Here is a 19,732-nt window from a genome sequence, read left to right on the forward strand (position 1 = left end):
GAGTACATGGCAAAATGAAATAGACAACTGCAGAAAGGCAGGACAAATTATAAAAGTTTGACAACTTCTACAATACAGCACATTTATGTAATTCTGGGAAACAAAGCCAACAGGCAGATCTATCTAGTAAACAGAGATACCTTGGCTCCTTTCAGGAAGGATGATGTTTGGCTTATGTAACACAAAGGCAGAGTCACAATGAGGAGTCAGACTAAGAGGAGTTAGAAGTATAAGCCAAAGGAAAATCTTCACATGCATAGAGAACATTTAAAAGACTGCTGATCCTGTGCCAGTATTTTTATCTGTGCATGGACAGGAACATCATCACTCTCAATCATAAAGGATGGAAAATAGAATTAATCATATTTCATTCATTCAACAAACATTTATCGAGTGCTTAATAGATGAGAACCCTATGCTATTGTATTCATTCCTAGTACATTTCCCTGAGATTGCTAATAGATATGGCTCTCAGACAAATTTTAAAGCATTAGATTTTCATGAGGAAAACTGTTTGGGGACAATTGCTATTGCACACTGGTTACAGAGATTCAGTAATTTCAATTCCTCTCAACCACATATACAACATATACTCTTTCTGTCTTTTTTGTTCAGATATATTTGCGACCATTCCAAGGAAAATTACATATTCCATTAACATGTGAGTTCCTCTCAGTCACCCTTTCAATGTTTCAGGGTAATGACAGAGTATAGAATCTTGTTTCACAAGCTTGCCTTTTTTTTTCTTTTGGTAGGGTTTCAACTGCAAATCTTCAGTGCCAAGAAGCAATGGGTAGTGTCTAATGCTCTTCTCCATCTACTAGTAGTGCCTCTTTAAAAACAACAACAACCAAAATACAAATAAACCAAGGTTAAAATAAATTAGTCCAATTCTCATTTACTCTGACCGTTTTCTTCTCCAGCCCTTCCCTCCTCCTTCCAAATCCACTTTGATGACATTTGGGAAACGACACAGCACTTTTAATAATACCAAACTGTTTGCCACTTCAAGAACTTTTTCTTTTCTAACACAAATGTTCTCACAGTGATGCTATATGGCTACAAACGCCAGAACACCATAACCTCGGCTGAAACAAAATTACAAATAAACCCAAGGGCATGGAAAGATTCATGCTGCAGAATGTAAGGAGGCAGCAGCATGTTACCAATGACAGATAATATGTAACAGACAAAAGGAAAATTACTAAGGTTACGTATGATCACAAAAGGAAGTAAGCTGGCCATGAATGAAGAATGGAAGATGATGGATGGACAACTTGAGTGGCACGCTGGTATGCCAGAAATGGCAAAAGAATAAAAAAGAATCTACCATTCACTGGCTAGATTCTTTATGAAGATTAATGGGAAAATATAGGAAAGACTTGACAGAATGAGGTACAGAGAGACTGCAGATCACATTTATGATGAAATCATAAAGTCTTCAAAGTATTAAATAAGAGAGGGCAATAAGCCTCATCTTAATGTGTAAAGATACTAAAGTTACCTTTTATCTCCTGTAAAATTTAGTAAAATGGAAAAAAATATATCATCCATCTAAAACACTAGGAACAGCAAATAAGGTTAAGATTAGCTACAGTGCTTTCCTCAATTTCTCACGAAGCTTAGATACTGCAGTATAATAGAAAAAGTACTGAATTTAGAACCAGGTACCGTGGGATCAAATTCCCATTCTTCCTACCTATATGAACCTGGGAAAATCAACCTCTTTGGGACACAGTTTCCTCATCTATAAAATGAGAGGGCTGAACTAAATGATATCTTATGTTCCAGCCAAGTCAAATCTATGATAACTCAGAGGTCAAGGCTGTTTCTGAGGTCAAAATTAACAAAGAACATGTACAACACATTGAATCTACCTGCTGAAGGAAACAAGGGAACAAGTAAGATATTTATAGCCAGAAAACAAAAATCTTATCAACTTACAAAATGACACTCAGAAGCCATCATTAGTAAAATGATGCCCACCTAAATGCTTTCAAGTGGTGAAAGCTCCCTTCTTTATAACATTTGCTGAAGTCTCTTCTGACGCTACCTTCTTTAAACCCAGCATTTCTAAGGTACTTAAATAATATGAGGCCCTTTTTCTCTAGCTCACTTTTATTTGGTTATCTTTTTAGGTGCACTAAAGATTGAGTTTACAATAAACTGAACAGACAGCATACAAAAGGCTTTTAGAACTATACCATATGGTCTAGGGAAAGGAACAATCTGGACTATCCCCATTTCAATCTGCAGGCTTGTCCACCTCTATAACACATTATAGTGCTGTAATAAAATATTAAGATAGAAATGCAAAAGTGAAAATAATCTATCTTTAGCATTACCAGGCAACTGCACTTCCTAAAATTTACTGATAAATTTAATAAGTCTATACTTTAATTTATATTCTGGGATTTTTGGTATGCAGCACCAGACACAGGAACTTGGGCCCCTATTCATTGGAAACAATATTTCGGCAGGAATATGTGTGGGTATTCAACTTATGCTTCAGAATTTTTTTTTTAAAAAACAGTTTTACATGGGGCATATTGGCAGGGGTTTATGTAACAGATGACACATTCTTGGAAATCAAATAAAAGCAATAGGGAAATACCCATTGTTGCCTAGTGAAGGCCTAATCACATGGACACAGCTGGAACCAATGTAGATCATTCATTAATAAAATTGTATTGTAGTACCCAGTTTTTGATGCATTTCAACTGCTGTGATAGCCAAACCATTAATTTATTTGTACTAGCTATATATTAATGGATTGTTTTTAATAGGAAATACAAGAAGATTCAGAGCAGGCAAGAAAAATCCTCCAGCATCAAATGAAAATAACTCAAAATGCTAGATATCATTTTACCTTAAAATCTACTTATATCATCAGCAGCTTAAGATATGCAGTGTAAACCTGAAAGAGAGAATTCATATGGTGCTATGGCTAAAAAGTGAGCAATGTGAAAAGCCATAGAAAATATCTGAAATACATGGGAATCTGTATGTAGTCTGCAGAATAAAATGATGAGGTATGAAAAGAAATCAGAAAAGTTTTCCAAAATTTTCAAAATTCCTAAAGTTGAATTAACATGAGCTCTTTCACCTAACACTCTCTTCTGAATTTTGACACTAAACTCTTTATCCCATGCTTAAGAGAAGATGCCTTGCATTTCTGACAGGGTAAATTTAGTAACCATTAATGATTACAGCATCCTACTGCCAACAATCTGATATAAGCCTAAGATACCCTAACCACCTACTCATGAGCTATGCTCTGGAATCTGGAGCCATATTTAAATTAAAATAAAGGTAAAAAATATTACATCTAATTATTACCTTACTATATGCATTTTAGCGATCTCCTCAGTGGATTTATCGTTCCCATACCTGGCCTGAAAGAACATATTTAATACCTGGCACTTTTCTTGAAAAAATTTAAATAGCATAATAAAAACACAAAATGCCACAGCTAAATTTTCTTTTAAAAAATGAAATTCCTAAATTAGCTATCGTATCTTGAAAATGTCTCTTCTACCTCTATAGTATTTTGTACAAGCAGATGCAACATTCCAGTTACTAAAAGCATATCACCTTTGCTTTCGGTTCATATGTGGTGATAAGAATAACAACAATATACTTGACAAGCTGTGTTGCTTGTCTTTTGACCCTAGAAGGTATATTCTTAATACAGAATAATATAGAAACTTTGCCAGGACTTAAGCTAAAGCAATATATTTCAAAGATGTTAAAAAAAGGCACCAGTGAAGGGGCAGAAAAAGTCCTTAATATTTAATGGGCACTGAGTGTGCGCGCGCACACACACACACACAGAGCACCTTAAGTACATCTGTTTGCTGTTATGTTTTTGCTTTGGTATTTTCAGAGCAAACTATTAAAGGACCTTGACACCTTGACAGTGTGTGAAGAAAGTTAGGCTGTCCTGGACCCAGGAGATAAACGGTTTCTTTAACATTCCTTATTGTCATATTTCAAAGCCCCAAAGTATTAATCCATTAATATAACTCAAGAAGATCTCACTCAGCTTCATTTCAACAGCCTCAAATTATTATTACCAGCTCTGGAAGTTGCATCCTTCTTCTAGTACATTTACAAGGGCTTAAATGACAGAAATCCACCTAAATGCATGAGTTTTTTAAAGGCACTAATGGGGGTGACGTAGGGACCAGGGGGAAAGAGAACCCTAGTATTCATTTAATGTATTTTGAGAATACAAAGCAACTTGAGTATTTCTGTTTTCTTAAAATAATGAGCCAATATGTTGCTGAACCTGTCTTTAAAATGAGAGAAAATAACAGGTGAGTTTATTTAATATGGACAACTGATTTATCTATATTTTTAATCTATTTGATAGTTTTAAAGACTTTTCCAAATTAAAAATAAATCTGGAAGGAAAAAAAAAAGAGCCATTAGGCTAGAGACATTTATCTTAATGTATCCATGGTAGATATATTTCTCAGAATATATGGCATGTAAAAATGTTTCACATTAATAATTCTAACACGAACGACTGTTTACTTTCTTTTCAGTCACATTTGTTACACTGTTACAAAAATACATGAGTATTTACTACTAAAGTAATTTTCATTATTGCCAAAAACCATTGACAATTTTAAAAATAAAACTGAGTCAAAACAATATCAATCTTTCATTTCTAAAAAAGATTTGAGTCTCCATATTTAGGTATTCTTTTAATTATGAAAAGGCTGATTTTAAAATATATCACTCAGAAAGTACCACTCATGAGGAAATAATTTTTATTTAATAAAACAAAACATGTTTATATTTTGATTAACATTCTAAGAAATTTCATAGAATGCTTGCTCATACTGAAAATATAGCCTGTGTTCTCTAGACCATCTCCACTCTCACATTTTCATATCCCTTCAGACTCTAAAGGATAGTATTAGTTGTAGCTGGTTATTAAAGAGACAAGGTGACTTAAGTATTTTATGATATTTTAGCTGGCATTTGAATTATAAGGAAAAAAAGTACATCTTAGAAGGCATATTCCTTGACTTAACTGGAGATTACCTGCTTATTCACTAGATACTTATCTCCTGACCTGAATATAATTCAATCTGTAAGAAGGATGTGTTAACTCTGGACTATAATTTCAAAAATTTTAAAAATGATTTTTCGGCCCCTTTGACAGAATTCTTCACATAAAAGTTATACAGTTCATACAAATAACACTCAAAATCTTCAGTTCAAATGATGAGATGTGAGGTAGACAAGATGCCTACCAATCAAAATGTCTGTCATGGAACTATTATCATCAAAATAAACAATACTCAGAGAGAATGTTCAAAGAAATTCCAGGCAAAGCATTGGCAGGGAAGGAGCTTTGTAAGAGAGCTCTTAACTCTGAATAAGCTGGAAAAGGCAGAATTTAGCACAATCTTCTGCAAGAAACAATGTAAAGGCAATCTGCCATTTACTAAATGTGGAAGTTGTGTAGAGAATGATGTTTCTATTTAAGAAAATACTTTATTTGACGGTTGTGGTCTGAGTGAAGAAAGAGAGGGAGACAAGAAGGAACAGAACTGGTAGAAGTAGGCGAGACTGAGGCTGCTAGCTGTTAGTGATGCTGTGAGGGTAGACCCCTCTGCCTAGGAAAACTGTTGCCAGAACTGGGCTGCACAAAACATTTTGGCTGCCAGCCTATAGCAGCACCAGGCTGTTTTTGATTTTTGTGCTAGACTCCCTCAATTGAGACAGTGTGGGATTGTCACTTTGATGCACATAAAGAACAAAGAATAATGTAATACGGGGGGTAGAGTGTATTTCCCTCCTCCCCACTTTAAAGCCAGGTTAGCATTTTGTTTTCTGTGACAGGTCTTGAAAGGCCCAAGAAATACAAGTTATTCTGAAGGAATACATCCATTTACTGAACAAATTAATGCAAGTAAAAATTTCTCTATTTTAAAATCATTGGTGAAACCAATGTTCAAAAAAAAAAAGATCACTCATAAAATCAACTCACATCATTTAGCTACCTATCCCCAGGAACATTACAATCACATCATTTCATGTTAAACCAGAGAACACAGGCAAAAATGGGCACAAAAATATAGCCCTAAAATAAAAGAATAGGGGAATACTACCTAGGAAGAGTCACTAGGATGAAATCCAGTGATAGTTATGTCAGTAATAGTTCTGACTCTGATTCCCAAAAACCAAATATATGATGATAAGAGAGGATATTAGAAGGTGTACATTTTAGTTCCTTCACAAGGAAAACAGAAAACTGATAAAAAGGTAAAACTGTTGAAAGGAATAAACCACAAATTATCTAGAAAGTTGCCACAGACATAAACAGGAAAACCAAGTCCTCTCTCCTATTCAATTTTATAGCAAAAATAAGTGAATGTAACAAAAATAAGAGAATCAGGTTTGTGCTGCTGCAGGTTTCAACCAAATAAAGTAACTTGTCTCTGGTGGCAAAGAAACACCAACATGCCATTAGCTCCTGGTAGGTGTAGCTTTCTCTCCCTAATACACAAGACAGGTGTGGGCAGAGGTCCATTTTCTACAAACCAAATGAAAAGAAAGCAAGCCTAGGTCTCCCGCTGGCATATTTTACACGAAGCTCAGCACCATCCAGAAGCAGTATGTTTCTCACTGCCAATCAGAGAAAAGTTGTGAAACTAATAAAGCCATGATGAATACCACCAAAGGCCTACTCATCCCTTCCTCCTGCATCTCCACTGAATGAGCTGTTAAAAGGAGACCAACGGCTGTTACAGAAATAGCAAAAAAACTAAAGAACTTGCATCAGATGTTACACAGGGAGGCACGGAGCATTTACCACCTGAGCCCATCTAATTTCTGACAAAATGATCTCCTGCCCAGCTTTGTACATGGTTACAGAATCTGATAGCAAAGCATGATCAGAGTGGGAAGGGGAAGTGGGGGGGGGGCGTAGGAACAAAGTGAGAATAGTGTCTAAAGTTTAAACAAGAAACATACTTCTCTTACCATTCGAATTAGTGCCAGGGCATGACACTTCAGGATGACAGAAGCTGTGGGAGAGGTTTCAGGGAAGAGGGTTTACTTTGTGTGGCAAGGAAAGTCCACCATACAATTAAAGAATGTACTATTTTGTTCCACACTGTTCTCCTCTTACATTTTCCTTTCTTTTCATCTAGGAAATGCTGCTGATGCTATAACAGCTCATGGCATTGATAGTTCTAGGCAGGGTATTCATTTATTGCCAAAGTGGTTGGGAGAATGATGTCTGGCTGGCTTTAGTTCAATAAGGAGTATGAGGCAAAATCAGGAGTAGAAAAAAAGAATAAAAGGTATACAAGCAGGGTAATATCCACTTTTGCTGCTTACTTCTGGTTGCTGATAAAATGCAAGGGATTCAGAGCAAAGCAAGCTGAAATAACTCAATTACAAAGAAGATTATAAAGCAGTTAAATGTGCATAATTTGGCTGATAACTAAGGAACAACATAAGAACTGATCACAATTCTCCAAAAGACATGTATATGGAGGCAGATGAGAAGAAGGGAATATTTATCTGATAGAGAATTGAAAATATATCATAGTAATTTTTTTGGTTTGTTTTTGTTTTTAAGGCAATTGGGGTTAAGTGACTTGCCCAGGGTCACACAGCTAGTGAATGTCAAATGTTTTGTCTGAGGCCAGATTTGAACTCAGGTCCTCCTGATTTCAAGGCCAGTGCTCTATCCACTGTGCCACCTAGCTGCCCCAAGTAATTTTTTTTTTAAAGAAAACAGGAATGGGAGTGAAAGATATGGCCATGAACATGAGAGAAACACAGTTTCAAAATTGACAAAGGTCTATTTTCTCTTCTTTGGATAATTTCTCACCTAACTCAAACAAGAGCAAACAGCTCTATAATGGTGAACAATCACTGAACTGAAGTATACTAGAGTACAGAATTACCAAATTCAATCATAAGCATTTATCGAGCACCCAACATGTACAGTTCTAAGTCCTGAAAGGAATATAAAAGTAAATAAGATATTGTCTGAGCCCTCGAACAGTGTCAAATCTAGCTGATAATAAGCAATACCATTATCTATATACTATGGGCCCAAAGAAATGCATAGGGCATGGACTCAGTTTTCCAACATGACATATGGTGAAAAAGGAAAGAAGACTAGAGTTAGGAGTAGGATCCAGAGAGAAATAAGGAAAAGAATGAGGCTGGTCCAGGAACATTCCTTAAAATAGAAGTTCCAGAAGGAACTGACCAATCAGAGGAAGAGACCACAGGGTGAAGTGATCTTCTGGGGTGAGAAGGCAGCTGAATCACAGTAAAGAAAAAGGTCAAGAAAGTCAAGATCAGAGTCCAGAGAGGAATAATGGAGTAATCACAGCTGGCTTGGGTACTTTCCTAAAAATGGAGGACAAGATGACCATTTTTTTTTTGGTTCAGATCTATGATTTCACTGGTGTAGGAAATTCCTGGTGAGAAAACTACCACTTCCAAAGCAGATCAGCAACTATTCTGTAATTTAAAGTTACAGCATCTTGGACTATCCCTGAAGCACTGAAGATAAGTAACTTTCCCAAGGTCACAAAGCTCCTGTGTCTAAGTCAGGAAGTGAACCCACATCTTCTAGACTCCCCTTTATCTGCTCCACTGGGCTGTCTCTCAGCTTCCAGATACATATCTTAAATAGAGAGCAGACCATCTCACACCCTACTCCAAATGATCCCTTCTAGCTCTAAATTCTATGATACTATAATTGAGCAAGGTAGAATTTTTCAGTTTTTTAATTGTGCTCCTTCTAATCTTCTTCTAGTCCTTACATGTTGCTTAGACTAGCAAGACAGCTCCTTATTACCTCCAAGAAGAAAAACAAGATGCTCAACTTAGCATTTAAACCCTTCTCCAATCTAGGTACCACTTGCCTTTCCCTTCTTATTTCAAATGACTCCCCTCCATATGCCCTCATTTCTAATCAAAAATACTCATTGTTCTCTGTACGTAGAACCACTTCTCTGCACGTAGAACCACTTCTCTGCCTCTACACAAGTAGTCCACAAGTTTGGAATGCTCCCCCTCTTTACCTCTGCCTCTTAGAAACCCTGGCTTCCTTCAAAGCTCAGCTCAAGCACTATTTCCTACATGCAACCTTTCGATTCTCCCACCTACCTTAGTTATTAGCATGCCCTCCCTTTTAAAATCGCTTCTGTAGTTCCTTACTGGTGTACAAGCTGTCTTTCACCATGTAAAATGTCAACTCCTGGGGTAGGAACGGTTTCATTTTTCATTTTGTGCCCCCGGTCTCTAACATAGTACCTTCCACGTTGTAGGAGTCTAATAAATGATTACTTTAGTTTAAATTCAACTGAACTACAATACAGTAACTTCACAAACTCTCGAGCTGTTAGTCAACAAACATTTATTAAGCACCTACCTTGTGCCAGGCTCAGTGATAAATGCTGGGGATACAAAGAAAGGTAAGAAACAGGCCCTATTCTCAAAGAGTTCACAGTCTAATGGGGGAGACGACATACAAATAAGTATACAAAGAAGGTGTGTACGGGATAAACTGGAAATAATCAACTGAATGAGGGAATAGGAAAGGCTTCCTGTGGAGGGTGAGATGTTAGCTGGGACCCAAAGGATCCCGGGCAGTCCAAGGGGCAGAAATGAAGTGGGGGAACATTTCAGACATGAGGGACAGCCAGTAAAAATGCCCAGGATCAGGAGACAGAATCTCTTGTTTGACGAACAGCAAAAAGGCCATCAGCACTGGACTGAAAGATAGGGATCTGAGGGAGGAAGGTGTTTATAAGGCATGAGAAGACTGGTAAGGCTGGGAGGATGGAAAAGATCATGAAGGGCTTTGAACACCAAACAGAAGACTTCTATTTGATTCTGGAGTTTAGAGAACTGAGCAAAGTTTACTTTGTTGTTGTTGTTCAATCATGTCAGTCATGTCTGACTCTTCATGACCCCATCTGGGCTTTTCTTGGCTAAGGCACTGGAGTAGTTTGCCAATTCTCCAGTGCATTTTACAGATGAGGAAACTGAGGCAAACAGGGTGAAGTGACTTGCCCAGAGTCACACTGCTAGTAAATGTCTGAGGACAAATTTGAACTCAGGTCTTCTTGACTCCACACCCAGCACTTTATCCACTGTAACACTTAGCTGCCCTATGCAATAAATAGTAATTGTTAATCATAATGCTCCTATTTCACTTACCTAAACTAGCCTATATTTATTAATAGATCTAAAAAAACAACCAAATAAATAAGCTTCCCCAAAGGTCTGAACTCTTAGTAAAACACTAATTTTAATACACAATATCCATTTATTCAGGTTTTCAGTATCCCTATATTCATCATCACCTCCTCAGAAAATAACACATACTTAAGCATTGGCTGTATTCCCAATACTAGATTATAAACTGCACGAGGGAATGGGTCCAATCTTACCTGTTTAGAGGCTTCCACTGTATCTAGAATAGTGCTTATAACATGACAGACAACTAACAAATGTTTACTGACTTTGATCAAAGTGACAAAGCATAACACCTAAGCTATTTTTCCAGTCACTGGTGAAGAGGCCACCACCATGTTACAATCTGATTTTATGTTATCACCTTTACAAAGGGTTAATATGAAATATGTCCTATTGAATATCAGTTCTTCATGCTACATTATTCAACGTCCTTTATACGAGGGAACCACATAATAATCCTTGCCTGAGTTTAATTTGAGAAAAACATTTTTTGTACTGATAAACAGTATGTGTTTTCTAATGTTAGGGGGGAAAACCATTGCCCTTACGTGTGTTTGCTTTTTATCTTAACTACAATGAAATTTTAAATTATATTTATTGCTCATTCCATGCACCTCAAAGAATCTGTTCCTTCTACTTTCTCCCTGAAATGACTAGTATTGCTTTACATACTAATATGGAAGCCATCTCAGATCATTTCAGGAGTACAGAATACTTCTCAATAATATAATAATTCTCAAAATAAAAAAAAATAAAATATACATTCTCAAGGATCTTGTATACTAGTAGAAATAAAGTATATGCAATTAACTTATCAACTATGTCTTTTCCCCCTTTTACCACATACTAGGGATTATGGCTTGTTCCTCCTAGAATTACTAAGGAGACAGCTTAGGTATAGCTCCAAAGGAGTCTTTGGGCAAGGGAAGAGGAAGAATTTATGCATAATTTTGAATGATGACAGAACCAAATGTAGACTGCAAAGTTGTTCCACATATACACAATTGGATAAGGTTCAGAAATGACAGCAAAATAATCAAAGTGATCAAAGAAATCTGAACTGGCAGAAGCTATTTGCAAGAGTTCATCATTCAATGAGTATCATCTGCTCTTCACACCATCTCTACCTCACTCCAATCCACTTTAGCCCAGCAGCCCCTTTCACCTGTGCATCCCCTTCTTAACACTTTTTTTTCTCCCAACACTACATAATCTCAAGGATTCTGGGTAATTAATGTGTTAAGAAACCAATGCTGTCTTCTACTGCAAATCCAATTACCTCACTCCTGTTCCTGGAGAAACACTTGGCTAGTTGCCGCTACCTCATACTACATTTTGAAACACCTGGTCATTTCCAGGACCCATTTCCATCCTACCAGACAAGGTGGCCTCCATGACAAATAATGCTTCTGATCCAACTAAGAATGGCCGACTGATATGAGTACCTTTGTTTTTTAATTGTTAATTTCTTTTAGGTTTCAATTTCTTTTAAGCAACAAAATATCATCATATTAGAATGATGATCCTTTGTGTTTTATCTTGATTGTGAAGGTGATGTTTTAATTTACACTAGGCACTCTTAAAAGTTTTGGGTGGGAGGTGACCTTAGGGAACCAAATTGCTAAAGGCTACCCAGTGGACTTGTGAACAATAGGTGACTGGTTGTCTTGCTCCCTAATGATATTGACATTATAATGTGCTGCATTAGATAAAGAACTTAATGTGCAAATATAACATATTAGTTTGGACTTTTATTCCGGAAATATATATAATAATTAGGAGACTTACAAAAAGAATCAGGAACTAGAGCTAGAAGAAAACTGAAGAAATGCTACAAATATTATAGAATTTTTAGTGATATAAAGTATAAGGTGAAACAGTCACTTATGATGATCATAAAATTATAATTACCTTGTATTTACTTGTCTGTGTGCAAACTGTATCCCCCAGTAGAACATAGGTTCCTTGAGAGTAGGAAGCATTTCATTCTTAATATTTCCCTTTATATATGTTAAGAGAACATAATTGCTCCTAATGTTTATTTTTTAATTGAATGCAAGGGAATGGGGGAGGATTAAATCTATAGACAATGACTAAAAAGCAGTCACAAAAATGTTATTTAGTAAGTAGGATTCATTTTTAGGAATCTGCTCCTTATTCTCTATTCAAAATGGATCTACAACTGAATCTATCAAATGCACCTGCTACCCTCAGCCTACAAAACTAACAGAAAGAGAACTCTGATAAAAAATATGTTCCACTCCCACAAACATTATGCCCAAGATTCAAGTGTTCTAGTGGGCATAAACCTAACACAATGTTCAAAATACAAGCTCAAATCCTGGGCACTGCTAATAATTCCTACAAGAAAGAACAAATGAAAAACACACTATGTACTCTTTATGCTTCAGAGTATTTTTTCTTATTCATTACCTAAAGATGACAGAAATTATAAAAAATGAGCATTTTTTTAAAAAGGCAAATATTGAATAAGAGAAAGATAAGAAAAGCCCATAGGAAAAAATACAAAGGTATAATTTGACAGGGAAGTAGAGTATGTTGGATCCTTATTGATTCATCAGAAAAGAAAAAAAAAAGACAGAAACCTCAAAGAATAAAGAGAAAGGGGATGAAATCTTCCATTTCATACATATACCAGAAATTACTAAGGGTCCTAAAAATACTACATGAGGTCACCAGGGCCTGTCATCAACTGTGCCAACCTTTACCTTTGTGTTGGTAACTGTGCAAATGAATTAATGATTCCATAAGGAACTGACATAAGTATATAAAAATTAGTCATTACCCAAAAGACAAATATAATATAGTATGTTAGAATAAGATCCACAGGGTCATCTAGTCTAACAATCTCACATTACAAAGGTCATCTAGTCCAATACAACTTCACATTACAACTAAGTCTACTGAGGCCTGGAGAGGATGAACAGTTTGTCCAAGGTCACACACAGGGGTAGGATTTGAACCTAGGCCCTCAGACCTACAGACTCTACATCCAATACTCTTTCCACAGCACTACACTGAATCCTAGACCAAAGGATATAAACAAACAGTTTTTGAAACAGGAAATACAAACTGCTGATAAGCATATGAATCCCAATGGTCCAAATCACAAATAATAAGGGGAATGCAAATTAAAACAACTCTAAGTAATCACCTCACCCCTTCAAACAGATAAAGTTGGTAAATATGTAAACAGTCAATTGTGAAGGAGCTAAAGAAAGAAGGAATTCTAAGAGGCTATCAGTGAAGCTATGCACTATTTAGAATTATACAAGAAAAGTTACTTAACTACTTGTTTAGTAATACTCTAACTCCAAAATCCTATTACTGGTCTTTCATGCCAAAGAAGGACAATGATAAAATGCCTCATATCAGTGTCATCATAGCTAGCTATATCTATCTATCTATCTATCTAGATATATAATATAGCTATGTAACACTTACTATGTGCCAGGCATTGTGCTAAGCACTTCACAAATATTATCTCATTTGATCTTTACAATAACCTTGGGAAGTGGGTGTTATCATCATCTCAATTTTACAGATGCAGAAACAGAGGCAGACAGAGAGTTAAGTCACATGACTTACAGCTCTCTACTTGGATTTCCTATTACAAATACATCCATGTATATGGAAATCAACTTTTCACACTGCAGCTTTAGGAAAACTCCATTCCTTAATTTGTGTTTGTCCTGGTCTTCCTCACATGTGGTCACTGTTGTAGAAAGGTATTTAAAGCCTTATTTCATAAAAACAAAAGTAATTTCCAAACACATAGAGGGCTGAAGTGTATTTGGTAATTTAAAAAACTGAACAAATTCTGCAAGTGACTGCATTTTATATAATGCAAAAATAGTTAGTTGAAAAAAATGCCCATTTCATATGAGGATCACTTGAAAGAACTGATTTTGAAGGCAGCTGAAGGCAGATTTTGAACCTGAAAAAGAAAGGATCCAGGTGGTACATGATAATTATTAGAGGATTCACCCTTGATCTACCCCAAAGGGCAGAACCAGGAGTAATGGGTAGAAGCTGCAGAAAAACAAATTTAGGTCTGATGTGAAGACAAATTTCTTAATAATTAGAACTGTCCGAAAAGTAAAACGGGCTACCTTGGGAGGTGGTGAACTTCTTTCCTTGGAGGGTATCAGGCAGAAGATGGATGATGACCAATCATATGTTACAGCGATAATTTTTTTCAGGTGTAGGTTGGACTAGATGGCTACTGATCCTTTCCAACTCTGAAATTCTGTGATTCTGTAAATATCACAAAAATAAATTTTTATTGATTTTATTTCAAGAGAAAGGAAATAACTAGTTATTAATATGGGAATCACTTCTAAACTACCTCTGTATAATCAAAAGCACTGACTCAGAGCAAATATCAAAATCTATAACAAGAAGAAACAATAAAAATGAGAGGGTATGGTATAAATTTGGGCCAACTCCAACCTGACCTATTTAAACAATACCAGAAAATGGAAAAATGGATAAAAGAACAGATATAAACACAAAGATCACCATAATTTAATCACATAATTTTAACCAATTATGATTCAATTAACTGATTGTTTGTTTGATTAAATAAATCAGGCAACAAGGAGAACAAAAAGTGCCATCAGCAAACATTTGATCTCATTATCAGGGATAAAGCTGTGACAGCCAAAAGAATAACTGTTTGGAATATTAACTCATCTGTAAAACCTTATAAAGCAGAACTGTTGAAGATTATGATCAATATACATCATAAAATAGCAAAAAGCAGGGGAGAGAAAATCATCCGGAAAGAACTTTAGGTAGAAACTGGATGGACAATAGGGATGAAATGGAAATGATCTCTAAAGACTGCAATAATAAACTCTTTCCTCCATCAATGACAGTGGAACTCCACCAAAATTTAAAAAAAAATTGTGAATAAGAGAGTATCAGTAACTATGAACCAATGTGCCTTCTTCTCAAACCTATAGCTTCATCATGGGCATCCTTGTTGAAGGTATGAGAAAGAAATAAGCAGGCTTTTACAAATGGTATTCTGCAGAAGAGCATATCACACAAGTGACTAAAAGGTTTAGGGAATATAAGATCCCATGGTGCTTACCAGAATCTGACTATAAAAAAAAAAAGACAGTTCTATTTGACTGTGAGCTCCTCCATTAGATGTGAGCTACTTGACAGCTAAGACCATTTCTTGCATTTCTATATCCACTGCTTACTTAGTACACTGCCTGGAACATAGTAGGTGCTTAATAAAGGCCAACTGACTAATTTAGGAGATCAAAACACTGACACAAAACCTTCAAAAATAATACAAGTTTCCTTGGAAAACGCAGAGATAACTCTGATGACAGACTCAAGTGAAGCACAAAACAAGAAACTATGTGTTTGCTACCATCACGGAGGATGTTTAGCACAGAGTAAAAATGGAAGAAAAAAATCTCGATAATTTACCTTAAAGTACCCCAAATGTTCCTGCTTACAGATGGCATGGTGGCTGACTGTATTAAGATCCTGAACCTTGCAGGAACTTCTAGGTAAGATTTTAGAATCACTCAAAAAAGCTTGACCTAATTACCTCCATGAGAAAAAAAATCATAAACAAAAATAAATGGATAAAGAATACCTATAGTCCAAGCTATGCTATATAAAGGTGTGCTTGTGTGTGTGTATCTTGGACAGGTATTGCATAAGGACAATTACCTGAACCAGGAGAGAAAATAGACTAGTTTACCTCTGGAGAACTGCATAGTGCTTTAATTAACCCTGAGTTCCTCCCAGAAATAAAGGCCCATCTTTTAATAACAATATTCTTCTAGCAATGCTGTATGTCTCCAAGTCAAGAATACTATTTGAAAAATTTAAGTTGAAAATCAACCAAAGGACAATAGGAAGAAGCATGGCATGAGTGGGTGTTGTTAACAAAGAATTAGGCAGGAGAAGAAATGTACTGAGTACCACCAAAGAAATAGGAGGTGATCATGTATTTTTAAAAAATTTATAAAAGACAGGATGATTACTCCATTGGTATCTATGTAATGACAACAGATGTAGAAAAAGATACCAGTACATAAGGAAGAAGGGAGCAAATAAACATCTATTAAGCATCTACTATGTGTCAGGCACTGTACTAATAAGTATCTTTTAAAAATATTATCTCATTTGATCTTCACAACAAGCCTGCAAGGCTGGTGCTATTATTAGTATTTTATATTTGAGGAAACTGAGGTAGACAAAGGTTAAGTGACTTGTCCCAAGTCACACAGCTAATAAGTATCTGAGGCCAGGTTTGAATTCAGGTTTTCCTGACTCCAGGTCATCACTCTATCCACCTCAGCACATAGGACAAACACTCCTATGGAAGACTTACAAGAAAGCACGGACAAGAATCATATGGTGTGAATTGTGGACAGGTCACAATATGTATTACTGAAGGAAGGGCTCACATTACTGAGATCATCAATTCATTGAAGTATATTTCATATATATATATGTATATATATATAATACATATACACACATAGACATTATAATATTGGATATATAGTAAGTATGTTATAAAGTATGTAATAATCACTTATGTACTATCTGATATTGAAAGTTAATAAAAACTTGCTTAGCATATATGAAAACCAGAATGAGGTTTGAACTTACAGTCTTTTCTTCATACCACTCATTAAACTTATTTTATGTTACAGATTTTTGCTATATTGATGATGGTAAAGTAATTTATGAGAATTATTTTTTTTAAATCATAAATGAATGGATAAACATGTGGGCACATTAATGTGTGTGTATACACACACACACACACACACACACACACACACACACACAGATATATATAATGTGTAAGCTAGAATTTATTCATTTTTTTAGCCAATAGACCTGGTGGTAAAATCTTTGAAAATTACATCTCTATCTACTGGCAATTTCTCCCAATACTAGAAAACTAGAAAGTAGAAGTGTGTGGATATAAGAGCCATAAAAGGGGGTCAGAGGATTGAAGTATTTTTTAACCAAACATTTTTAACCAAAAAGCAGAAGAGAGGGAAATTAATTAAAAGGCCAATAATATGACAAGTTAACATCATTCTAACTTAAATCACACTAAGTTAGAAGCCCAATCTTCATGCCATGTTCTAGGGCTCAAACACACTTTGGTATATGTAAGAATGTCCAGAGAATTGGATGCTTGTACTAAAGAAGGGAAAGGGGGAGGAGTCACAAATAGCCACTGAACCAGCTAATTCTTCAAGTTATTGACATATAAATGTGCTCCACTATAGGAAAAGAATCACAGCATCATAGTTATACAGCTAGTCTAGGAGTTCTTAAACTCCTTTATGTCATAGACTCCTTTGGCACTCTGGTGAAACCTATAGACTCCTCAGAATAATGTTTTTAAATGCATAAAGTAAAATACATAGATTATAAAGGGAACTAATTGTATTGAGATATACTTATTGAAACTTTTTTTTAAAAGTTAACAGACCCCTTTTTTTTTATAGATAAAGAAACTAAACATTAAGAGGTTATGGGACTTGTCCAAGGTCAAAGGGAGAGTAAGTGGTAGACCTGGGATTGGAAACGAGGTTCTCCCACTCCAAATACAACCCTCTTTCTATTGTGTCACAACACTTATAGTTCTTTGTGCAAAAACTTCCAAAAAAATTACATGACAAGAAGTCACAAAATCAAAAATAAGCAGTAATTAAAAATAGGCACAAAACTCCCCTACAACAAGATATTCCCATCACAGATACCAATCTAATTAGATTATCTTCATTAACACTTACAAACCTTAATATATTAATAGTTATCCCCAAATTGCCATAAACTACATCGAATTCTTTCCAAGCCTCAATTCTCGAGTCATATCAAGCAGCATCAGTACACTTTAACTTTTCATAAAGCTTTTGCAAGAAATGACTTATTTTCATGAATTACTTTATGATGCCATTATTCATTGTCATCATTTTAAATTCTGCCATATTTTTAGCAAAATGAAACAAAGAAATGAGCCTGCTTGACAGGTACAGTTGGCTTTTCCCAGGCTCTCACAGCTCTACTTTTCATCTTCTAAGACACAATTCATGTGATTCTTTAACAACTATTTATTTCACACCAAACCAGATATCTCCCTAAAGCCTACCAATCTAGCCTCCAGGCACATTTCTTAAATAAAAGCAGAGGATCTTTGTGTACCTAAAATTTGCATAGTAAAGGAACAAATCAGCTATCACAGAGATTGGTAGTATACAGCAGTTGCTAATCTCTTAATAAAACTGAAAAATTCATTTGGGTTTCCTTTTCTTTTTTAAAATAAGAATAGTAATGAGAATAAGTTATATTAAGTTTCTCCATCTGTAAAATGGTACATTTGGTCACCTAGTAAAATTAGAGTTGTTCCTGTTATTAAGGTAAGAGCTTTATGTTAGGTGAATGGCAAAACTATTAGTAAAAGTACATCAGAAGTTTAACAGGACTCAGCAGGACAGAAAACAATTAGTTGTCTGTTTTATATCAGAATTGGGTGATAGGCAATGATGACCTGACTCATTTGCATGAAAATCTACAATTTTCCAGCTTAAGGGTTAATGAAAATATGCGTTATTTTACCATCTCTTATCCAGTAAATGATTTCATACACTAGCTTATATATAAAAATATATTTACCAAATTAAATCACATTACAGCAGGAGAAATTGTCTGCTGATTACAATTCATTTATTACATTTTTACTATTATATTCTTGGCTGTAAGGCTATGATTGTCTCTTTTAACCAATAACTGAGTGTGCTAAAACAAATACGCAGGGTCTCCAATAGCAAGCAACTCTGTGAAAAGAATTAACTCATATTTAGCACTACATATATTGCTGAGGATTTAAACAATTATTTAGAGCCTCTCTTTTGCTTTATTTTTTAAGCTTTCAGCAAATATAAAATTACATTTTCAAATAGTTGACCCAGAGGAATAACAGCTTAAATAAGTGCTGCATGTTGATAATGGCACAAGACACATCATTCAAGAGTGAATTAGAAATGAAAGACATAACAAACAGAAACAAGGTGAAATCATTAAAAGGAATTATTTTAAAATACCACATGGAGAAAAGCAGATCTATTGCTTCATTCTCCTAAGAGGCTGACCAAAATATTTAAATCCATAGAACTGGCTTTTTTGCATGCAAAATTTTTCAATAGGCCCAACTATCCAATTCCTGAATATTCATGTGTAACAACTATTGTCTAATTAAAATTAAACCCATCCACTATTACATATATTTTAAGACATGAGAATATATGGCAATAAAGGCAGAATAGTCAGAGGGTGTATATGGTGATTCTTGTGAGAGAGTGTACTTTATCCTAAAAACTTGTTTTCTTCGAAAATATAACTCTCATGCTGTTTGTCTTGACTGGACAAGTAAGAACTTGGTGTCTACTTTTCCTAATTAGAT

General features: G+C 35.3%; 1 protein-coding gene across 5 annotated transcripts in view; it reads right to left on the reverse strand.

Moving 5' to 3' along the window:
- QTMAN (queuosine-tRNA mannosyltransferase) overlaps window positions 1–19,732 on the reverse strand; it is a 444,567-nt gene that overhangs the window by 322,191 nt on the left and 102,644 nt on the right. For all 5 annotated transcript variants that reach the window (XM_078146835.1, XM_020984733.2, XM_020984731.2 and 2 more), the window contains exon 2: window positions 14,385–14,529. The gene's annotated coding sequence lies outside the window, so the exon portion shown is untranslated. The remainder of the gene's footprint in view (window positions 1–14,384; window positions 14,530–19,732) is intronic.

The sequence above is a fragment of the Phascolarctos cinereus genome, unplaced genomic scaffold (genome assembly GCF_003287225.1).
Source record: "Phascolarctos cinereus isolate Bilbo 61053 unplaced genomic scaffold, phaCin_HiC Scaffold_726;HRSCAF=1367, whole genome shotgun sequence".
Lineage (NCBI taxonomy): Eukaryota > Metazoa > Chordata > Mammalia > Diprotodontia > Phascolarctidae > Phascolarctos > Phascolarctos cinereus.